The 21617-nt window shown below is 41.4% G+C and overlaps 1 long non-coding RNA gene across 8 annotated transcripts in view; it reads right to left on the minus strand.

The window, feature by feature from the left end:
- Positions 1-358: 358 nt before the first annotated feature.
- The window catches only part of LOC122549449, a 25864-nt gene continuing 4605 nt past the window's right edge, over positions 359-21617 (minus strand). For 3 of the 8 annotated variants that reach the window (XR_006311544.1, XR_006311539.1, XR_006311543.1), the window contains exons 2-7: positions 21253-21605; positions 19163-19343; positions 17505-17612; positions 16693-16788; positions 5245-5611; positions 359-590 (exon numbers count right to left, since the gene is read on the minus strand). This is a non-coding gene — a long non-coding RNA (uncharacterized LOC122549449). Of the gene's footprint in view, positions 591-5244; positions 5612-6218; positions 6337-16692; positions 16789-17504; positions 17613-19162; positions 19724-21252; positions 21606-21617 lie in introns of those variants that run through there. The other 5 variants (XR_006311540.1, XR_006311538.1, XR_006311542.1 and 2 more) reach the window with 5 other exon arrangements.

Genomic DNA, 21617 nt, shown 5'->3' on the forward strand with positions numbered 1-21617 from the left:
ATAGCGTAGGGGGGACCAGCTGAGAATAGTTCACAGGTCAGTGCAACGTCGAGGGCTGAAGGGCCTGTTCTGCGCTGTATTGTTCTATGTTCTATGGTGACTTTACCATTTTACCTCCAGAGTTATGTAATAACATCTCTGAAAATGTTGATTAGAAAATATCTAGACGATGTCACTTATTGGATTTAATATTCTCACTATTAATACATGTAATATTGCAGACACATAAAATAAACTAAAACTTAGAAATGGCAAAAATACCTTTTGTGAAATAAATCACTGTGAAGTGCAGGTTGCTGAAGTTGTATTCCAAATAACAAAATCTGATAAGCAACAATGAAATGATTAGCCATTAACCTGTTTCTAGTTATATTTTAATTCATATTTTAACATTGATAACAGACAAACAGGTTCAAAGGGCTAGATGACCTCCCTCTGTTCTTGTATTCCTAGTTTTCACTGCTGTGATTCAAATTGTGTCTCTCATATCCATGTGAATGGAATATGATGCCTTTACTTCTTAACGTCTTGTCTGAAAAATGATGCTTCCAGCAATGCAGCTTTTCCTTAGAATGGCACTGGCGTGTCAGCTGAGACCATATGTGGAAGTAAGAGATGGAGCATGAACTTACAACATACTGACTTCGAGGTGAAAATACTAACACTAAAAATAAATATTTTTTTCTCTCTTAAAGCCTCAAACCAAGTACCACTGTGTACGGTTATTCTACAAATCGTGTTTCATATCAATGTGCAGCCCTTATGAATGGTCTTTATGGAAAGCTCAAATTTGTTTTATAAATCATTATGAAATTATATGTTTAATGGCAATGCCTAACTTTAATCTTATTATTAATGTAAAGTGAAATTTATGCTTTTTATAAGCAATTAAAATTGTTCTTCCATCAATTTCAGCTATAAAGTCTTGGGTTTACTGCTGCATGTGACAGACCCTGTTCACACTTGATAGAAAATATAATCTTTCTTCGGTGACCATTTCTTTATTAATGCTCTCGTGAAATTTTGTCAAATGCAATTTCCCATTTGCAAATCCAAGCTGGCTATATCTAATCACATCAGTATCAACTGGGTTGAAAAGTGTGGTGCTGGAAAAGCACAGCAGGTCAGGCAGCATCCGAGGAGCAGGAGAGTCAACCTTTTGGGGACTCAACTGGGTGTCTATTTATCCCATTGTTTAAATAGATTCTATAAATTGGTCCTTTCCATCCACGTTATCCAAACCCCACAAAATTTTGTACATCTCAAACAAATCTCCCCTGAGTTTCCTTTGTTCCAAGGAGAACTTATTCAAACTTTCCTCATAGTTAAATTTCTGGCAGCATCCTCATGGATCTCCATGTGAATACCCTCTCTGGTACAATTCTATCCTTCTGTAAAGAGGTGTCCAGAACTGCACTAGACTGCTCATGTTGAGGAATAACTAATAATATATGCACACATGCACTGTCTATTGCCCTGCCCAAGTACTTTTCTTAGGTTGACCAAAGGAACCCACGGAAATGAATGCTCTTAACTTTAAATTAGAAAATGTTAAGAATTCTAAACATATGGAGAAACTATTTCTAGTAGTGATATTTGCCCATTAGAAGAATCATTTTGTTAATTATCAATTTGTTGATCTGTCATTCATTTTTCCTTATAAAAGGTGTTACAAAATTGATTAGAAACCCTAGAGTGTGGGGACAGACCATTTGGCCCAACAAGTCACACCGACCCTCCAAAGAGTAACCCACACAGACCCATTTCCCCTAACGTATCACTCTACATTTCCCCTGACTAATGTACCTAACACTATGGGCAATTCACCTGACCTGCAACATCTTTGGACTGTGGGAGGAAACCCACACAGACACGGGGAGAATGTGCAAACTCCACACAGACAGTTGCCCAAGGCAGGGATCGAAAGTGGATCACTGACATTGTGAAGCACCATGCCACCCCAATTGATGAAATTGATGAAAGAACGGTATTAATTGCTTATAAAAAGCATAAATTTCACTTAATATTAATAATAAGATTAAAGGTTGGCATTGCCATTGAACATATAATTTTATAAAGATTTACTTTTCTTTGTTTTATAAAACAAATCTGAGTTTTCCATAAAGAACATAAAGACCTTTCATAAAGGTTGCACATTTATAATGAACACATATCAGTTATTTTATTTATAAATATAATCCTTTTTTTTATAATATAATGAAAGCCCAAATTGTTGCTAAGTTTTACAATCCTGAAGATGTTCATATTTTCAATATGTCAGCGTATGTGTACATAAAGCTCATGCATGAGTGATGGCCTGACCAGACAAGGATGTCAACCAACTAGCAATTGCAAAACTACCATGTTTTCCATTCCAAACATTACTATTGCAAAAGACCGTGGACTCTGATCATCCTTTGGTGCTTTAACCAGGGATTCATCAGTTATCTGTGATCTTCAACAGATTGACCCACCATAGACAAAACTTGGCATGATTATGTTAATTTCTGACATTTACATATGGAAGTTTCTGTGGGAATTGCTGAATAGCAATCAGAGCAGGAATATCGTCCAAGGTTGCATCTAATCTACAAGCCATTGAGGTAAAATGTTTCACTGACACCCCTCTCCCGTCTGAGGTCAGCTAATTCGATACAGAGTGGACATTAAACTTGGTAATCTTTTGGTCTAGTTAGCTCAACTACTCCGACTGACTTTTTTCATGATTTGGAAAAAAGCAAAAGATCTCTGATTTAACTGTATACCTAGAAACTCGTCAATTAAGGCAAGGCAGTGAAATTATGGTAATATCACGATAATTGTGGTGATGTCACAGAGTCTCTAATGTTCTTGTGACATGGATTTGAAACTTACAATGGCAGATGGTGAAATATGGATTCAATAGAGATTGAAATTAGTGGAAAAAAGCCTGTCCAATTGTGACCATCGCTGATTTTGTAAGCTCCAGTCTGATTCACTCATATTTTAGGGAAGAAAATCTGCAATTACCTGATTCTCGACCAATACAATTGTTATTGATTCTTAACTGCCCTCTGAATTGGCCATTCAGTTCAAGGGTAGTAAGGGATGGGCTATAAATGCTGGTCCAGCCAATGATACCCATATCCCATGAACAACTAATAAAAAAATACAAAGTTCTGACCAATATAACAATGAATAAAAGCTCATGTTGCAAAATTGCAACAACTTCCATAATAAGCATCACTTCATTAATGATAACATTATAGAAACCTACGGCTGACAGTTAAAAAGTCATTTACATGGAAATATATGTAAATAACATTTCAGTTAAAAAAAGCAGAAATCTTAAGTAAAGTTTGTAATATTCCATTTAGATGGTAATTTACTGGAACAGTTTTGAGATGTAATATATTTGCATTATTCCTGATTAAGCCTGGAAAATCATAATGGTAATTTACGTTTCTCCTTGCCCATAAACAGCTATAGGCACTTTTGTATTAGTAAAATCCTCTCAAATAATTGAATAGTTGAAAGACATTCTAAAGAAAACTATTTTAAGTGAAAATCGATGACTATGACTCCCAAATATGTTTAGTCAAAATGTTTTCCTCATTTTTGTTTCCTCATATATGTTTGCCTTTCAAGATGTACTTGAAAAGTAAAAAATGAAATATTGCATTTAATCGGCAACTTCGATAAACTCAAAGCACCCCCAAAACACTCTACACCCAATGAAACAGTTTATGAAGCACAATTGCTATTGTAATGTCTGAAACATGGCACGCAGTTTGCACAAAGCAAGTTCCCTCAAACCCAATGTGATAATGACCAGATAACCTACTTTAGTAATGTTGACAGAAATATAAATATTGAACAGGGGAAAGCCCTGCTTTTTAAATGTCATCAGATGATTTTTAATGTTTACCAGAGGGATACCTGTCATGATATCTTGTTTCAAGTATCTCCAATATTACATTTTCAGCTCAAGTCACTGAAATGTAATGCTCAACATTATGAGAATTGAGAGAGCTATATTAAGCTAACGTTCACTTCTGGGCAGTGATTGCTATATTATAGAAAGTTGTATTTTAGTCGTTCTTACATGTTATAAGTCAATAAGGTTTAAAGTAATTAATTCATTGGTATAATGCTTGAATGTTGCTGGAAAGAGAGACACATTGGCAGCATTTTTTTGTCTTGCACTTAACAGGCCCATAGCTAGATGTCAAAATTTGAATAATCAATAAAGATTTAATGGCATTGTAATACACTACAGTTTTCCTTTGCTTCTGTAGAGCCTCATATTGTAAGAAGAGAAATGAGCAATGTGATGAGTCATACCATCTGTGGGAATTGAAAGTATGTAATGTGAGAAAATGTTGAGGGAATTCATTTGAATTTTTTAACAAAGAGACGAATCTGAAGTCATCACTGTTTCCATGGCTACACGTCTCTTAGTTTCTCTTTCAGTTTTTTTCCATATTATATAAAGTTGTTACAATGCTTGTGCATCACCCTTCACAGCAACCACTAATCCTGGGTTTGGTAGATGGCTTTCAGCCGGGTGTTCGCCCTGCCACTAGCCCTCCCCAATTATCCAGGCTGGGATGATCCCTGATACACATTGACTTACAATTGCTCTTTTTAATAGCCAACGTATTCTAAAACTGGAAGTGGAACTGAAACCAATGGTCAGCAGCAGGAGAGCTACAATTGGAAGTTCTCCACCTCTCCATTTTTATGACTAGCAATGGAATTAGAAGAAGAAAATTATTTACAAATGCAAAGAGATCAGTTACCATGGCACCAGGACTAAGAAGTGAAGGCAGACAAATATTGTCATCAAAAAGTTAACAAAACATAGGAAGATGGAAAGGTACAGAATACAGGTGGCCAGTATGAAAAGTTAAGCTCCCAGTTGCCAAATATCTTTTAAATCCTCCTGAAAGTATTAAAAACAAGCTTCCACCACTAACATCATTTTGCATTCTCAGTATAAAGCAATGATGTTTAAACAATGTTCAGACCACATCAGGCATACCTGCAGAATGGTGTGTTAACCAAACATTCATGTGGCTTGATTAGCTCCCTTTTAGTTTTTTAAGTGTTCCAATTTGAAAATAACCATCAGCAAAGCTTTAGTTTTTAACAAAGTCAAAGGTTAATTCATTAGACAACTACTGCTAAAAGTGAATCAGTTGAAAAGTGACCCAGTTATTAACTAAAATATGCATTCAAAGGTGGATAATTGGTCAAAGGTACCTATGATGATGAAATTTAATTCACAGGTTATAGTTGTAGGACTGTTACTTGTTTTTTTCTGAGGTGAAGGCATTAAAAATATGAAGTGAGAATTCAGCAGCTGTGAGGAATTTCTGAAGTTGTCCAAACAGATGTTTCCCCGACAGATGGACTTAGCAAGAAGGTTCTGATAGGGAGTGGACGGGTTGGACCGAAGAGTCTGTTTCCATGCTGTATACCTCTGTGACTCTATGATTCTACTGCCTGCAGGATATGGTCCTTGGTAGTCTGGTTCAGCTGAGCTTAAAACAAAACAAAGAACTGCAGATGCTAGAGTTCTGAAACAAAAACTGAAACTGCGAGTGAAGCCCAGCAGATCTGACAGCATCTGTAGGGAGAAGCAAAGTTAATGTCTCAGGTCAGTGACTTTTCTTCAGAAACAGAATCCTTTAGCTGTTTGCCGCCTTCCATCTCCCTGTTGAGAATCCTCTTTTTCTCAGAATCCCTACAGTGTGGAAACAAGCCTTTCGGCCCAATACGTCCACACTGAACCTCTGCAGAGTAACCCACCCAGACCCATTCCCCTACCCTATACTTAATCCTGACTAATGCACCTAAACTACACATCCCTGAACACTGTGGGCGAGTTAGCATCACCAATTCACCTAAGCTGCATATCTTTGGATTGTGGGAGGAAACCAGAGCACCCGGAGGAAACCCACACAGACACAGGGAGAATGTGCAAACTCCACATGGAGGGTTGCCCAGAGCTTGAATCAAACCTGGTCCCCAGTGCTATGAAGCAGCAGTGCTAACCACTGAGCCATCGTGCCACCCAAAGTTCTTCTTGGTGTTTTGATCAATATTGTGATTCACAGCCTGTATTATTCAAATCAAAACTATATGTGACTGATCTTCCTAAACTGTGGAAACATGCCCCCATATTGTGTAACAGAACCAAGCAACATCTTTCAACCAAGGTAATTAACTTTTACCTTTCTCAGCAGGTAGATTGGATGGTTCTCATTGTCAAGCTCCATGAACTAGGATGAATTATTCACACATTCTGGAGAACCACTGTCAGAGCACTTCTGTTTACCCCGTCAAATGGTCCTTGAATTTCAAAAAATCTCTTGTGATTCCCTCCAATAAGAACAGTTTAGTCTCAAACCAGCTCAATCTATAAGAGTGGTCATGTGACATCTGAAAGCCATTCTGGAGGATTCTGTGCCAATTTTAAAGGCAGATTAACATTTTCTACAAATTATGTAATATTGTAATTACACAGTTGTAACAACAGTCAATGCATTTTCTCTCAACACTTCCTAACCCCTAAATATTGAGTCTCTACCCCTTGATTCGAAGTGTCTGAAAATGTTCAACATTGTATCAGTGTTCAAATTATCATTTCAGTTAAGGATATGGAATACTTAAGAACAATTTTTCCTTAGTTTTCTCTTCTTCAAAGTAAGCATACAGAAGTGCTTCAAACCTCCTCATAGTTCAACGCCTGAAGTTACGTGTCAATCTGCAGTTTTGTGCATTAGTTCCAAAGTTGGAACATTCTTGCGTTAGTGTAACAACTACAATTATACAATGACGTAGAATGGATTCAAAAGCAACAAAATACATTTATGGACAGAAAGGGGAAAAAAGAAGTTGTGAAGGCAAGTACCTGGATGTGGAAGTCTGCAAATAAGCAAATATGTATGTTTGATGTAATAGATTTTCTGTACTGGAGAAATTCTTATTTCTTACTTGGACAAAGATCTTCACTGCAAATGTTGCAATGCTATTCTCTGTTACTGGACCTTGCGATGAATACACTGTTCCAAAATTACAAAATTCTGTTACAGACCTGGAACATATTGCATAGCTATCAGAAACACAGGTACTAGAAGTTGGTGGGAAAACCATCCCCTACAAGTTCCACACCAAGCCACTCATCATCCTGACTTGAAAATTTATCTCCATTCCTTTACTGTTGCTGAGTCAAAATCCTGGAATTCCCTCCTTAAGGGCACTGTGGTTCAACCCACAGCACATGGACTGCAGCGGTTCAAGAAGGCAGCTCACCCCCAACTTCTCAAAGGCAACAAGGAACAGGCCAGTAGATAATGGCCCAGCCAATAACACCATGGGTGGCGTGGTGGCTGCCTCACAGCACTAGGGACCCGGGTTCAATTCCTGTCTCAGGCAACTGTCTGTGTGGAGCTTGTACATTCTCCCCGTGTCTGCGTGGGTTTCCTCTGGGTGCTCTGGTTTCTTCCCGCAATCCAAAAGATGTACAGGTCAGGTGAATTGGCCATGCTAAATTGCCCATAGCATTCATGGATGTGTAGGTTGGGTGCATTAGTCATGGGATGCGTGGAATAATAGGGGTTGGGGAATGGGTCTGGGTGGGATACTTTTCGGAGGGTCAGTGTGGACTTGTTGGGCCAAATGGCCTGTTTCCACACTAGGGATTCTATAATACATCCCATAAATGAATTTTTAAAAAGTTATTTGCAGTATCAATACCAAAAATCTAGAAACAACAATGATAATAATATTTTATATTAATATATAAACAAACCTTAAAGAGATTTGTATGTAATTGTAGTATAGTGTGAGAATTAGAGTCAGACCATTTAGGAGAGATGTTAGAAAGCACTTTGACACATAAAGGGTGGTAGATGTTTGGAACTCTCTCCCACAATTGCAGTCGATGTTGGATCAGTTGTTAATTTTAAACTTAACATAGATCAACTTTTGTCAAACAAAAATATTAAGCAATAATGGCCCAAGGCCGTTATATGGAGTTAGGCCTCAGATCAGCTATGATCTCACTGAATGGTGGAACAGGCTTGAGGGGCTGAACGGCCTGTTCCTGTGCCTATGTGTTCCTTTATAGACCACTTTATGGATACTAACACTTGCATTTTCAGAAAATATCTCCTCCCTGGTTGTTAACGTGTATCAAGAATTTGACCATCAAAGTTCTGACAGTGGTTTGAATAAGTTAAATGCTCCCAAGTTGATCTGGGTTCCTACTAGAGGGTACTTTTATAACTGCCTTCTGCCATTCGACTTATGCAAAAACTTTCTTTTGGCGTTACAACGCAATTTTGGCTGGGCGTTGATGTTGAATTGACAATAAAATGCAGCAGATTGATCATGGATTTAACTCTTAAGCATACTGGAGCAAGATTTCTGAGTCCAAATTTGCCAAATACTTTTCCTTAAATTCCATTCCATTGTTCATAATTTCAAAATGCTCAAAAAGTATGCACTAACCCTAATCAGAACTCTATCACAAGTCTATCTGATAAATCTTTCTTTTAATGTTGGAAGAATACAGGTATTAACATTTCCTAACATTAAATGTTATCTGTATGAAGAGAGAAATGCTGTGTATCTGTAAAAACATGTATCCACATCCACCATATTCAATAAATACCAAATAAATATTCAAAAAATACCAAATTGACACCAATAGTTGCATTAATGCAGCAATCAGTACAATCTCAGGTGGACAGAAAACAAAACATAGCTGATTCTGAACATTCAAAACACAAACAGAACATGCTGCAGACAGCATTTGGACAGTTCTCTCTTAGACTTGTTATGGAATGTTCCTAAATCAAGGATATTGAAAAAAGTAGCATCAGTCTGAAAGAGTAATTTGGTACTATCTGTTCACAGAATGTCAAAGCCAACTTGTGGTTGATAAGTTTCTCAAGAAAAATAATATAAATCAAGGCTTTGTCTCATGAATTATAAAATAGAATAATCAAAGGGATATGGTGAGCCTAAACAAAATGAACAAGACCTTGGTAAAAACATTGCAATATTCGGCTCCACACTTTACAAAAGCAATTGAGTGGGTATCATTTAAATTCAATAAGCTATTGCCACCTTCAGGGAAGTACAAAGAGAGAAAAGGACATAAAAAGTGGATTTTTTTAAAAAATTCCATTAATGCCGAGTACAGTTCCTTATAACACAGATGAGGCAGGGTAGATTGAAGCAGACTGTCATCAATAGTTGATGGGTCAAAATTGATGGCCACATACACAAAATTGAAAGTGAGGACGTTGAGCTGAGGGCAAGGGAATTTGTGCAGAGAAGTTTGAGAAAGGGTGAGAATTCATTCCAAATTCACTTGCTGAGGCAAAAATATGGCAATAATGAAGATTGAGTTCTGAATCCTAAAGACAAGCAAATGCATAATGAATAGCAGTAGCATGGGAAATACCAAGGACCAGCCTAGAGTGCCAGTCCACCAGCCCCTTTAGATAGTGAGACAGGTAGAAATGGTGGTTAAGAATACATATGGATTATTCACCTTTCTTAGCCAAGGCACAAATCTGAAGAGCAGAGAGGTGATGCTGGAACTGTACAAAACATGAAGCCACAACGAGAGTATTGTGTGCAGTTTTAGAACCACCATTATAAGAGGGATGTGATTGCACTGGAGAGGGTGTGGAGAGTTTGTTATAAAGAGAGATTGGACAATCGAAGGTTGCTTTCCTCAGAGCATTGGAAACTGGCGTGGTGGGTGGGGGAGGGAGGGAGGTGCGGGGGGTGGGGAGACATAATTGAGGTATCTAAGATTATGAGGTATATAGATAAAGTATATAGATAAAGTATATAGGAACGAATTTTTTACCCTTGATTTAAGATTACCACAGATTTAAGATAGGGGCAGGAGGATTAAAGAAAAACTTTAGTCATTGAGCAGGTTGTGGGAAATGTTATTAGGACTTCTGCCTTCAGAATGATAGAGGCAGAAGTCCTAATAACATTTAGTTTTAGATGTACACTTGTGATGCCAAGAAATACAAGGCAATGCATCAAATTTGACTTGACCAGCGCAGACTTGATGGGTCAAAGGGCTCTGTCTGAGCTATAGACCTCAATGTCGCTGTTGGTTGGAAAGCTGAATAAAATAAAAAAAGGTTTACAGTAAAGGAATCTGGCAACAGGATCATAGAATTCTTACAATGGGGAAGCAGGCCATTTAGCCCATCTAGTTCACACTGACCTGCTAAAGAGCACCCCAGACACACCCCCCCTGAAACCTTGCATTTCCCTCATGGCCAATTCACCTAGCCTGCACATCTTTGGACTCTGGGAGGAAGCCCAAACAGACACAGAATGAACATGCAAGCTTGATACAGTTTCCCAAGAGTGGAATCAAGCCCAGGTCCCTAGTACTGTGAGGCAGCAGCACTAGCCACTGAGCCACCATGCCTCCCAATGCTCAGTATGTGTTAAGGTCAAATGCTGGTAAGAAATAGCTTTAATAGAATATATCTCTGTTCTATTTTCTCAATACTGTACTTCTATAAAAGGGACACTGTCTTCATTAAAAACGTTAATACACATTTACTCTGTTTGAGAAGGAGAAAATCAAAAAGTTAGTAGGAATGATATGTTTGCAATGTCACAAACTGAATGAATGATGTAGGGAGTTCATAATTTCATTATTGTTATCCATGGATTCTGAAATCAAAAGACTGCAATATTCTACTTCTTGTGATAAAGATTTGACCTTCTGTATTTCTACAGCCAACATGCAAATAGAATTTCTATACAATGCTTCAAGTAAGGAAATCTTTTCCTTAATCATTGTTTTACTGGACTACTGTATTTTATTTATCAACCTGATCAGAAATGTTATTACACACCTATAGAGAAGGTAAGACGTGAACCTGGGGTTCCTGACACTATGACTGCACCACAAGAGAACCTTGCCAGTTTGCACAAACTTAGATCGATATTGACTTGCTGGCATCAGGTGTGATTATTTTCACATGTATCTTCCCAGTGAATCTGGTGGGGGTGGGGGTAGGGGTAATGAGCTACCTATTTGCCCCTTTCCAGAAGGAGGCACTGCAGCAATGAATCATCTTCCAGTGAGTCAACACTGGGGAACTTATAGCATGATAGAGGTCAGCAGTATACTAAATTAACAATTCAATCTCGGAATACAGAATAATATTTAAATTAAACTTGTTTCATTTCAATCAAATAAATTTTGGGATGGCACAGTGGCTCAGTGGTTAGCACTGCTGCCAAACAGCACCAGGGACTCAGGTGTCAATTCCCACCTCGGGCAACTGTCTGTATGGAGTTTGTGCATTCTCCCTGTGTCTGCGTGGGTTTCCTCTGGGTGCTTTGGCTTTCTCCCACAAACCAAAGATGTGCAGGTCAGGTGGATTAGCCATACTAAATTGTGCATAGTGTTAGGTGCATTAGTCAGGGGTAAATATAGGATAGGGGAATGGGTCTGTGTGGGTAACTCTTTGGAGGGTTGGTGAGGACATGTTGGGCTAAATGGCCTGTTTCCATACTGTAGGGAATCTAATCTAAAATGGGGTTTTCATTCCAGACTAAGACACACGGGAATGATGATCCAAAGATAATTCAGACACCAGTGAGGAAAAGGAGCCAGATTTTCACTTAGCCGTTTGTGGTTTGATTGCCCAATTTTGCTCTTGTGTATCTCCGATTCCAATGTTTAATATGCAAATCTGAGTGATTAATCTGAGTGTCAGTGTAGGCTTGATGGGCTAAATGACCGCTTTCCACATTGTAGGGATTCTATGATTCTTTAGCTAATGTCTTGCCTTGCTATCACGGTAATTTCCTCTTTTAACCATCAATCTACTCCACTGCCTTCTCCTCTTTGTCATTCCAAAATCTCCATGCCCCTGGATATTCAGTTCCCATCCCTGGTCAGCCTGCAGCCATGTCTTTGTAATCCTGACTATATAATTCATATTTCACCTATTTGCTTAATCAATTGATCCATTCTTCTATAGTGAATGCTCTGTGCTTTAAGGCTCCTCTTTTTATTATTACTTGTCTAGTTCCCATTGTTTTTCACTGTGGCCTTGTTTGATCTTGACCTTTGATTGTATGTCTTTATCCCTTCTCTTACTCTCCTTTCTGTCTTGTTCTTGTCATTGATTTCACCTTCTCTGATTAGAGGTCTATAAAATCATGAGTCACGCAACGCCAGATTATAGTCCAACAGGTTTATTTGAAATCATAAGCTTTCAGAGCCCTGCTCCTTCATCAAGTATAACATGGCGTCATGTGACTTCTGACTTTGTCCACCCCCAGTCCAACACCAGTGCCTCCATGCAATAAAATCTAGGCCAAGGTAAGGTAGGTAGCCAACAGCTTCTCCCCATGGTGCGGAATCTGAAACTAAAGGGCATAGATTTAAAGTGAGAGGAGTTGAGAGGAGTTTATGGGGTTTATGGGAGTTTATGGGGGCAATTTTTTCACACACAGGGTGGTGAAAGCCTTGAATAGGCTGCCAGAGATAGTGGTGGAAGCAAGTTCAATTTTGTCATTTAAGAAACATTTAGACATGTGCATGGATGGGAGAGGTATGGAGCAATATAGACCAAACACAGGCACATAGGGCTAGTTTAATTGTGAAAACTGAATAGCATGAGCAAGTTGGGCCAAAGGGTCAACCTCAGTCATGGGTAAGATCCTAGTGTCCATTATGAAGGATGCGATCTGAATACTTGAAAGTGTGTGGTAAAAAAGGGCAAAGTTAACTTTGTTTCATCAAGGGGAGGTCATGCCTGACAACTCTGAGAGTTCTTTGAGGGACAGGATTTACATGTATTTGGAAAGGCAAGGATAAGGGATAGTCAACACAGCGTTGTGTGTGGGAAATTTTGTCTTACTAATATGATTGAGATTTTTGAAGTAGCAAAGAGGGCAGAGCAGTGGGCATACTTTTTTTGGAAAATAGCTATTTGGATACAGAACTGGCTCAAAGGTAGAAGACAGAGGGTGGTTGTGGAGGGTTGGTTTTCAGACTGGAGGGCTGTGACTAGTGGTGTGCCACAAGCATCAGTGCTGAGTCCACTGTTTTTCATCTTTTACATAAATGGTTGGGATGTGAGCATAGGAGGTAAAGTAACTAAGTTTACAGAAGACAACAAAATTGGAGGTATAGTGGACAGCGAGAAGGTTACCTCAGTATAACGGAATCTTGATCAGATGAGCCACTGGATCTAGGAGTGGCAGATGGAGTTTAATTTAGATAAATATTAGTGTTGCATTTTGGAAAGGCAAATCAGGGCAGGCTTATACATTTAATGGTAAGGTCCTCGGGAGCGTTGAACAAAGAGATCTTGCAGGTTCATAGTTCCTAGTGGAATCACAGGTAGATAGGATAATGAAGAAGGCGTGTGTCTGCTTTTCTTTCTTGGTCAGAGTATTGAGTATAGGATTTGGGAGGTCACGTGCCGGCTGTACAGGACATTAATTAGACCACTTTTGGAATATTGCGTGCAATTCTGGTTTTCCTCCTATTGGAAGGATGCTGTGAAACTTGAAAGGGTTCAGAAAAGACTTACAAGCATGTTGTCAGGGTTGAGGGTTTGAGCTATAGGAGAGCCTGACTAGGCTGAGGCTGTTTTCCCTGGAGCATCAGAGGCTGAGGGGTGTCCTTAATGGTTTAGAAACTCATGAGGGGCATGGTTAGGATGAATAGACAAGGTCTTTTCCCTGGACTGGGTGAGTCCAGAACGAGAGGGAATAGGTTTAGGGTGAGAGGGGACAGATATAAAAGGATTTAAGGGACAGCTTTTCACGCAGAGGGTGGTGCGTGTGTGGAATGAGCTGCCAGAGGAAGTGGTGGAGGCTGGTACAATTACAACATTTAAAAGGCATCTGGATGGGTATATGAATAGGAAGGGTTTAGAGGGATATTAGCAAACTATGCTGGCAAATGGGCTGTGATTAGGATAGGATATCTGGTCAGCATGGACGAGTTGGACCGAAGGGTCTGTTTCTGTGCTATACATCTCTATGACTCTATGACTCTAATTCTGTCAGTGACCTAATTTTCAAAGTGTTTTCCAGTTCAACAAATGATAACACCAAATTACAGAGAATATACAAGACAGGAAGAGGTCATTCACCCATCTGGTCCATCTTGGCTCTGTGCTTCACTGTAGTATGCTCCCAATCCTCGTCATTTTAAGGATAAATCCCAGCTTCATTTCTCCTCCATGTGGCCATCCTGCTACTCCTTAAATGCAACTAAACAATGCACCCAGAACTATATAGATACTCATTCCTCCTCCCCTTAAAAGAATCAAGTAAATATTCTGAAGAAGGGTCACTGGATTCAAAGCGTTAACTCTGCTTTCACTCTCTGCTGAGTTTCTCGAACAATTCCTGTTTATGTTTCAAGTAAGTGCTGGGATTACTTTCCTATACAATTCCAATTTGCAATAACATATTTCCCTAACATTTATTGTTAAGCATCATATTCCAGAGAAAAGCTGGAAATACATTCCGATTTAGTTTGGAATGACTTAATTATTTCTGTCCATGTCTGCTCACATATTATTTCCAATTGGCTTCAGAGTCTACTAGTCAAAATTTGTCTCAATGAAAACTGTACTCAATATTGTTTTTGAAAGTACATTTTGAATTTAAAAGAAAGACCTAAAACATGGGTTAAGCCCTGAAATGTGCTAGGGTCCTCATGAGAAGTGTTATTCTACTAAAATTCCAGTTCCATTTCAGAGTTTAAAAATGAAACACAGCAGGAATTTGCCAAGACAAGGAACATAACTGTGTGTGCAAGATGAGTAGTTGAAATGAACAGAAAGAATTCTGATCTCCCTGCGATAGGAAAGATGTTATTAACCTTAAAAGTGTTCAGAAATGATTTAGATTACTTACAGTGTGCAAACAGGCCCTTCAGCCCAACAAGTCCACACCAACCCTGGAGGAAGAACGCCTCATCTTCTGCCCCATCCTCCTCTCATTTATCTCTCCACCCTTCAGGCACTCAGCCTGTATTCCTGATGAAGGACTTTTGCCCGAAATGTCGATTTTCCTGCTCCTCAGATGCTGCCTGAACTGCTGTGCTTTTCCAGCACTACTCTAATCTAGAATCTGGTTTCCAGCATCTGCAGTCATTGTTTTTACCACACCAACCCTCCAAAGAACAACCCACCCAGACCCATTCCCCTACATTTACCCCTTCACCTAACACTACAGGCAATTTAGCATGGCCAATTCACCTGACCTGCACATCTTTGGACTGTGGGAGGAAACCAGAGCACCCGGAGGAAACCCACGCAGACACGGGAGAATGTGCAAACTCCACACAGACAGTTGCCCAAGGCAGGAATTGAACCCGGGTGTCGGGCACTATGAGGTAGCAGTCCTAACTGCTGTGCCACCGTGCCACCCAGGGTTGGAAGATTTGAGCTGTAGGGAGAAGTTGAATTGGCTGGGTCTGTTTTCCCTGGAAATAAGAGGCTTAGGGGTGACCTTATAGAGGTTTATAAAACAATGAGGGGCATGGATAATAAATAGACAAGGTATTTTCCCCAAGGGAGGAGAGTCCAAAACTAGAGGGCATAGGTTTAGAGTGAGAAGAGAAAGGTTTAAAAAGGACCTAAGGGCAACTTTTCACACAGAGGGTGGTGGGCATGGAATGAGCTGCCAGATGAAGTGGTGGAGGCTGGTACAATTGCACTTAAAAGGCATCTGGATGGATATATGAATAGAGTCCATAGAATCCCAACAGTGTGGGAACTGCTCATTCAGTCCAACAAGTCCACAGGGACCCTTAACGGTATCCCATCCAGACCAAACCCCTAACTTTGCCCATGTCTAACGCACCTAACCTACTACACACATCGCTGAGCACTATGGGTAATTTAGTAAGTGTTTAGAGGGATATGGGCCAAATGCTGACCAATGGGACTAAATGAATTTAGGATATAGGCATTGGACATTCCTATGGATAATAATGGAGCAGTGTAGGTTGGATGGGCATCAGCTGTAACGTTCTGTGATACCTGTTCGGCATGGACGGGTTGGACCGAAGGGTCTGTTTCTCTGTGACTGTGTAATTATTTTCACACAGTTAACAATCGGTGGTGGGGACTGCAGGTGCAATAGAAGCAGCTGCTGACAAAAATGACCAACTGAAGGTCAGTTATAATGTAGCATCAACTCAAAATCAGCGCGAAACCCAACGCCTTGAAAATTCCGTTTTGTTTCTTTCTGTGGTTGAATTTGCAGGTTTATCCAATGGCGTTTTTATCACCACACACGTATTCCCTGATTTTAAAGAGAGGTTCTGTCTATTTCTACACTATTTTAATGTATTTATTTGCTCCCTAGAATGAGTAAATGAAAACTAATTTGTGTTATCTCAGAATCAATTACTACAAATGCTGGAATCTGTACTGAAACCAACAAATGCTGGAGATCACAGTGGGACAGGCAGCATCCATAGAGAGAGAGAGAGAGCTAACATTTCCAGTCTAGATGACTCTTTATAAATCAGACATTTAAGAATGGTACATACAAAATCCTTTAAATGATTCCTTCAACTTCAATTCTGGGAGGGGTTAGATGAACTATAGCAAATTCCTGCCTGTACATTTAAGTCTGACATGCACAAACAATCCAGAGACTGACCTGACTGGGAGTTAAGCTGGATTTTTATTTTGTCTTATTTCTGTGCCCTCTAGCATGGGTTTCGCCAGTTCACTTCCCCGGGCCAACGGTACAAACCTGAAGGGAAGAATTTGGAAGTGAAAATGGTAACTGAGTCAGGACCGCGCTCTCGCTACTGTAACAGGCGCTTAACTTTTGAACTTTCCAGGGCAAAAAAAAATATGCCTTTATATTTCCGGGGCCCGTCGAGTAATTTAATTGTGAAAATATAAGCTGTAAGGGGGAAGAAAGAACATGTTCATGATGGGAAATCCTTCCATAGGACTCTCTCAGAATCCAACCGCAAGGGTTCAGGGGACCCTGGTTAAAAAAGCAAAACCGAATGAAAGTGGCGCCAACCCTACCCCCAAAGGAAAATCCAATTTGAGATGACTCTATTGTTAACCAAATTGGTCTGAATTTAATGGAACTAGTTACACACTTCCGAAGAACTATGGAGACTCTGAATCACTTACCTCGGGCGGCACAGTGGCTCAGGGGTTAGCACCCGGGTTCAATTCCAGCCTCGGGTGAGTGTGCGAAGTTTGCACATTCTCCCTGTGTCTGCGTGGGTTTCCTCCTACAGTCCAAAGTTGTGCGGGCCATGTGAATTGGCCATGCTAAACTGCCCATAGTGATAGGTGCAGGAGTGGGTTTTCGGAGGGTGGGTGTGGGATTGTAAGAAATCTAATGTTGAATCTGCTGATTCTCACCTTGGTGTTCCTCTCAAACCCTGGGAAGTTTTAACATATTTTGGGGAACATACAGCATGGAAATAGACCACATAAACTGACCTTCCGCCGTGGCGTTAAATCTGCCTTTCCACCTACTTTGGAGAGTTGCACTTCAGTAGCGCCTTCAGGATGTGCCAAAACAAAGCACGAACCGCGGATGCTGGAAACCTGAAATAAACACAGTGAGTGTTGGAGAATCTCAGCAGGTCTGGCAGCATCTGTGAAGAGAGAAAACACAGAGACAATGTTTCGGGTCCAGTGACCCTTCTTCAGGAACGAAAATAGAAATTGCTGGAAAAGCGCAGCAGGTCTGGCAGCATCTTTGGAGAGAAATCAGTTAATGTTTCGCGTCAAGTGACCCTTCCTCAGAACTGGTGGGAGCGCGTTTTCATGATGTGCCGATTCGCTTTGCAACTGGTGAAAGATCTCTGAAGGGCTGTAATGTAGAAAGGGGACAAATATCTCTGTTATCATTCAGAAATCGGACCATCCAGAGGAATAGACCAGCACACTCGAATCGGCGAAGGGACTCTCTGGGTAAAAACAATGACTGCAGATGCTGGAAACCAGATTCTGGATTAATGGTGCTGGAAGAGCACAGCAGTTCAGGCAACTAACCTGTGAGCGAGTCTATCCCAAACCTTGGTCAGACATTGGTTACACAATGATTCGTTACACAAATTACTGTCAGCCAAGGACTCTAGTATTACAGTGGTTGTGCGTGCCCTCTGAGCCTGGGGTCTGGGTTCAAGTAATACCTGCTCCAGACATGTGTTATTATTTTTGTTTAAAAAAAATCTCCCAAAATGGCACGAACTGTGAAAATTTTGGCTTGAAATATTGAGTCGATTCTGTCGATTGTTTTCGGTCATTTCCAAGGAACAGTTTTTGTTGGAACAAATTACTATAGATGTTGGAATCTGTCCTGAAAACAATATTTTAAAAATGCTGGAGATCCCAGTGGGTCAGGCAGCATCCATGGAGAGAGAGAGAGAGAGCTAAGTTTCCAGTCAAGATGAGTCTTTTGCGGTGTGGAGTGTGTTGGATGCCTCAAATCCACCATCAATCGCTTCTTCCACACCGAAGCAGTCACTAATGCATCAAATGGTCAAAACCCAACAAAGTGGAAGGTAATGGTTTGGTTCCTAAGTGGAATTTTCAAGTTTGCTTCTGTCAGAGTTTTTCCAAAGTTTGACTGAAAAGGGCATTGGGGAAGACTCCGAGAGATTGTCAGGAGTCGGTGCTCAGAGTGCTACAGTATTTCTGAACCCCTTATAAAAAAAAGGGGGGGGAAAAATCACACACTCCAGGTTATGGTCCAGGTTTATCGGAGATCACAAGCTTTCGGAGCGCTGCAAAAACCTGTTCCAGTATAACCTGGTGTCGTGTGACTTCTGACCTTGTCCACCCCAGTCCAACACCGGCTCCTCCACATCAAAAATAAGGGGGATGGGGGGATGGGGGGGGGGGGGGTTATATTCTTTCATTTTGTAATGAAATTAATGAAATGTGCAATAGATGTTGCATCCAGCTTTGGGAGTCCGTGAGGCAGGTACCGTTCTTTGAGACCGTTCAACAAAATCTTTCTGGCATTACTAACCACTTCAATTGTTCTGACTTAATGGGATTGAAAAGGAGTTTTGTCTCTGGGGCAGAGAGATAGCAAGAAGCCAAACCCAAGCTACGATTGTTCTCGCAAAACTATTGTCAAATATTACCGTCCCGGGCACTTCCGTTCCCTATTGCATCGTGTGTTTCCAAATCGGCAGCGAAGTGGCGACTTTACATTTCAATCTTCATCTGTCGCTGTCCTTGGACAAAATTAAAACGTCTTGGGCCATGCAGGAGCAGGTTAAAAAGTAAAAGCAAGTGTCGATGAGACTCAGTATTTCAGGTGATCTGTTATTGAGAGGAGGTAAAAACAATGACTGCAGATGCCGGAAACCAGATTCTGGATTAGTGGTGCTGGAAGAGCACAGCAGTTTCAGGCAGCATCCGAGGAGCAGCGAAAGCGAGGAGTCGAGTCACTGGGACTGGTGTCAGTCAGCACTTGTGGGGATTGGGTGGGCGGGGGTCGCTCCATTGTCACTGTTGTAACTGCCAAGGCGCCTCTATTTTGGAAACCTTACCTCTCAGCTGGGGCCTGAGTGGAAGCAAACTAGGAAGGCGATAATAAGGTCAGATGTCCGCATCGAGAGCTGGCTCAGTCGGGGGATCTGTGTTTCCGTGTCAATGGAAACTGAACACTGCCCCCACCCCCCCACACCTCCCCCCCCCCCCAACCCCCCCAAACCCCTCCTGCTAGATCGAGTGCTGGGTCAAAGTGGGTTGAAATTCCATTGGAAAGTTAGACTGACAAAAATGAGACAATCATAGAACAAACAAGCTACAATGTAATGGTGAAAGTCGTTACTGCAGATGCTGGAGATTAGAGTCTAGATTAGAGTGTTGCTGGAAAAGCACAGCAGGTCAGGCAGCATCCGAGGAGCAGGAGAATCGACATTTCTACCTGATGTACAGGCCTCATTCCTGATGAAGGGCTTTTGCCCAAAACGTCGATTTCCCTGCTCCTCGGATGCTGCCCTGTGTTTTTCCAGCACCACTCTAATCCTGCCTACAATATAATGGCGTTAACCCGTCCCAGGAGCATCCCAACAATATATTGTGCACCTAAGGTGTGGGGAGAGTTAATGAGGTCATGAGCTGTCTGGTTCTGTGTTTGATGCCTGTGTTTGTTTCTCTGTGCGTTGTTGGTATTGGTTGGGAGTCAGGCTGCCTGGGTAAGGGTGGTGTTTTGGGTCCAGGTTGGGTTGGAGCTGCCCGGTTACTGGGTGGAGGTGTAGTCAGTGGCTCGGCTCTTGGCATTCACCGCGTGCCTTAATTGTATAACATTAAATCAAGGTCCGCTGTGAACACGGAGAGCGCGGGTCTGCGATCGGCTGGAAGGGAGACAGACAGCAACAATTCACCAAACCCACAGCACGGCTCATTCCGCAGCATCGCTCAGAGAAAACCACAACAAAACCCGAATGGATACACGGAAATGAAATGCTGCCCTCGGCTGGCTGTCTCCACCAGTCTAAAGGGTCCCTCATATAAACTGCAGCATTATTCCCCCCAGATCCTTACGGTAAGATATGGCCCTCATTCGAACAGCTCCTACAGCTCGGGTTGATGCGGCCAAGTCTGTATTTCAGTCCGGGTTTTTATAACCAGCTCAGTCTCACTGACAGGTCTGTCTTACAAACGGAACATGTTTTCAGCTCTTGTGAGCAAGATCTTTGTTCACCAGAAAGATAGAAGGCTACAAAACCCGCGCCCTTTCCTTTCAGTTACCTCAGAACATCAAATGGCAGAAACAAGTTGCTTTCTTTCTCTCCCTCTCTCTTCGCCCTCTCTCTCTATCTTCCCCCTTCTCTCTGTCTTCCTCCCTCCCTCCCTCTCTGACTGCAGTGCGCAAAAGCAGGTGGATGAGCTTCCTGGCCACGCCAATCCCTTGTGTACAGAAAAACCCATCTGGTCCAGCTCCTGTCACTCGCACATTGCTGCGGCAAATGTTGGGATTTTAAAGCATATTTTCTCTCACACACACGCACACACACATATACACACACAAAGACACACAGATGCACACACACAACACACGCAACGCACATACAAACACTATACAACACACACACTACACGCGCACACAGATACAGTACGCAGATACACACAGATATATACACACACATACACTACACAGATACACACACAGAGATACGCACACATAGGTACACACACATACACAGGTTAAAAGAAACATCACCTGACCGCTATCGCAGGGTCTGCAGTGTGCAGGACAGTTGTGTTGGAAGGTTTACTCAATGGCAGTAGTGGAGAGTGATCTGGGCAGTAAGCCTTTTGGCGTCACAGAGCTGCACTGTCAGTCCCCGCTGAAGAAAAGCCTTTGAGAATCATTCTGGCGTCTTTTTCTTTCTCTTCCTCCTTTCACAATCACTGGGGGCTACAAGCTGCTGAGAGGGAGCTTTCCATTGACGGCGCGATCCAAGCTGCGGGGCCGAGCAGGGCGTCAGGCAAAACGGCCGCCTCCACAATCACAGCAGCCTGGCCTTTCGCACAGGGAACTCGGGCAGAGCTCACGGCGGAACGGGAACCATCCTGTAAGACGCA

This window comes from Chiloscyllium plagiosum, chromosome 4 (genome assembly GCF_004010195.1).
Source record: "Chiloscyllium plagiosum isolate BGI_BamShark_2017 chromosome 4, ASM401019v2, whole genome shotgun sequence".
NCBI lineage: Eukaryota > Metazoa > Chordata > Chondrichthyes > Orectolobiformes > Hemiscylliidae > Chiloscyllium > Chiloscyllium plagiosum.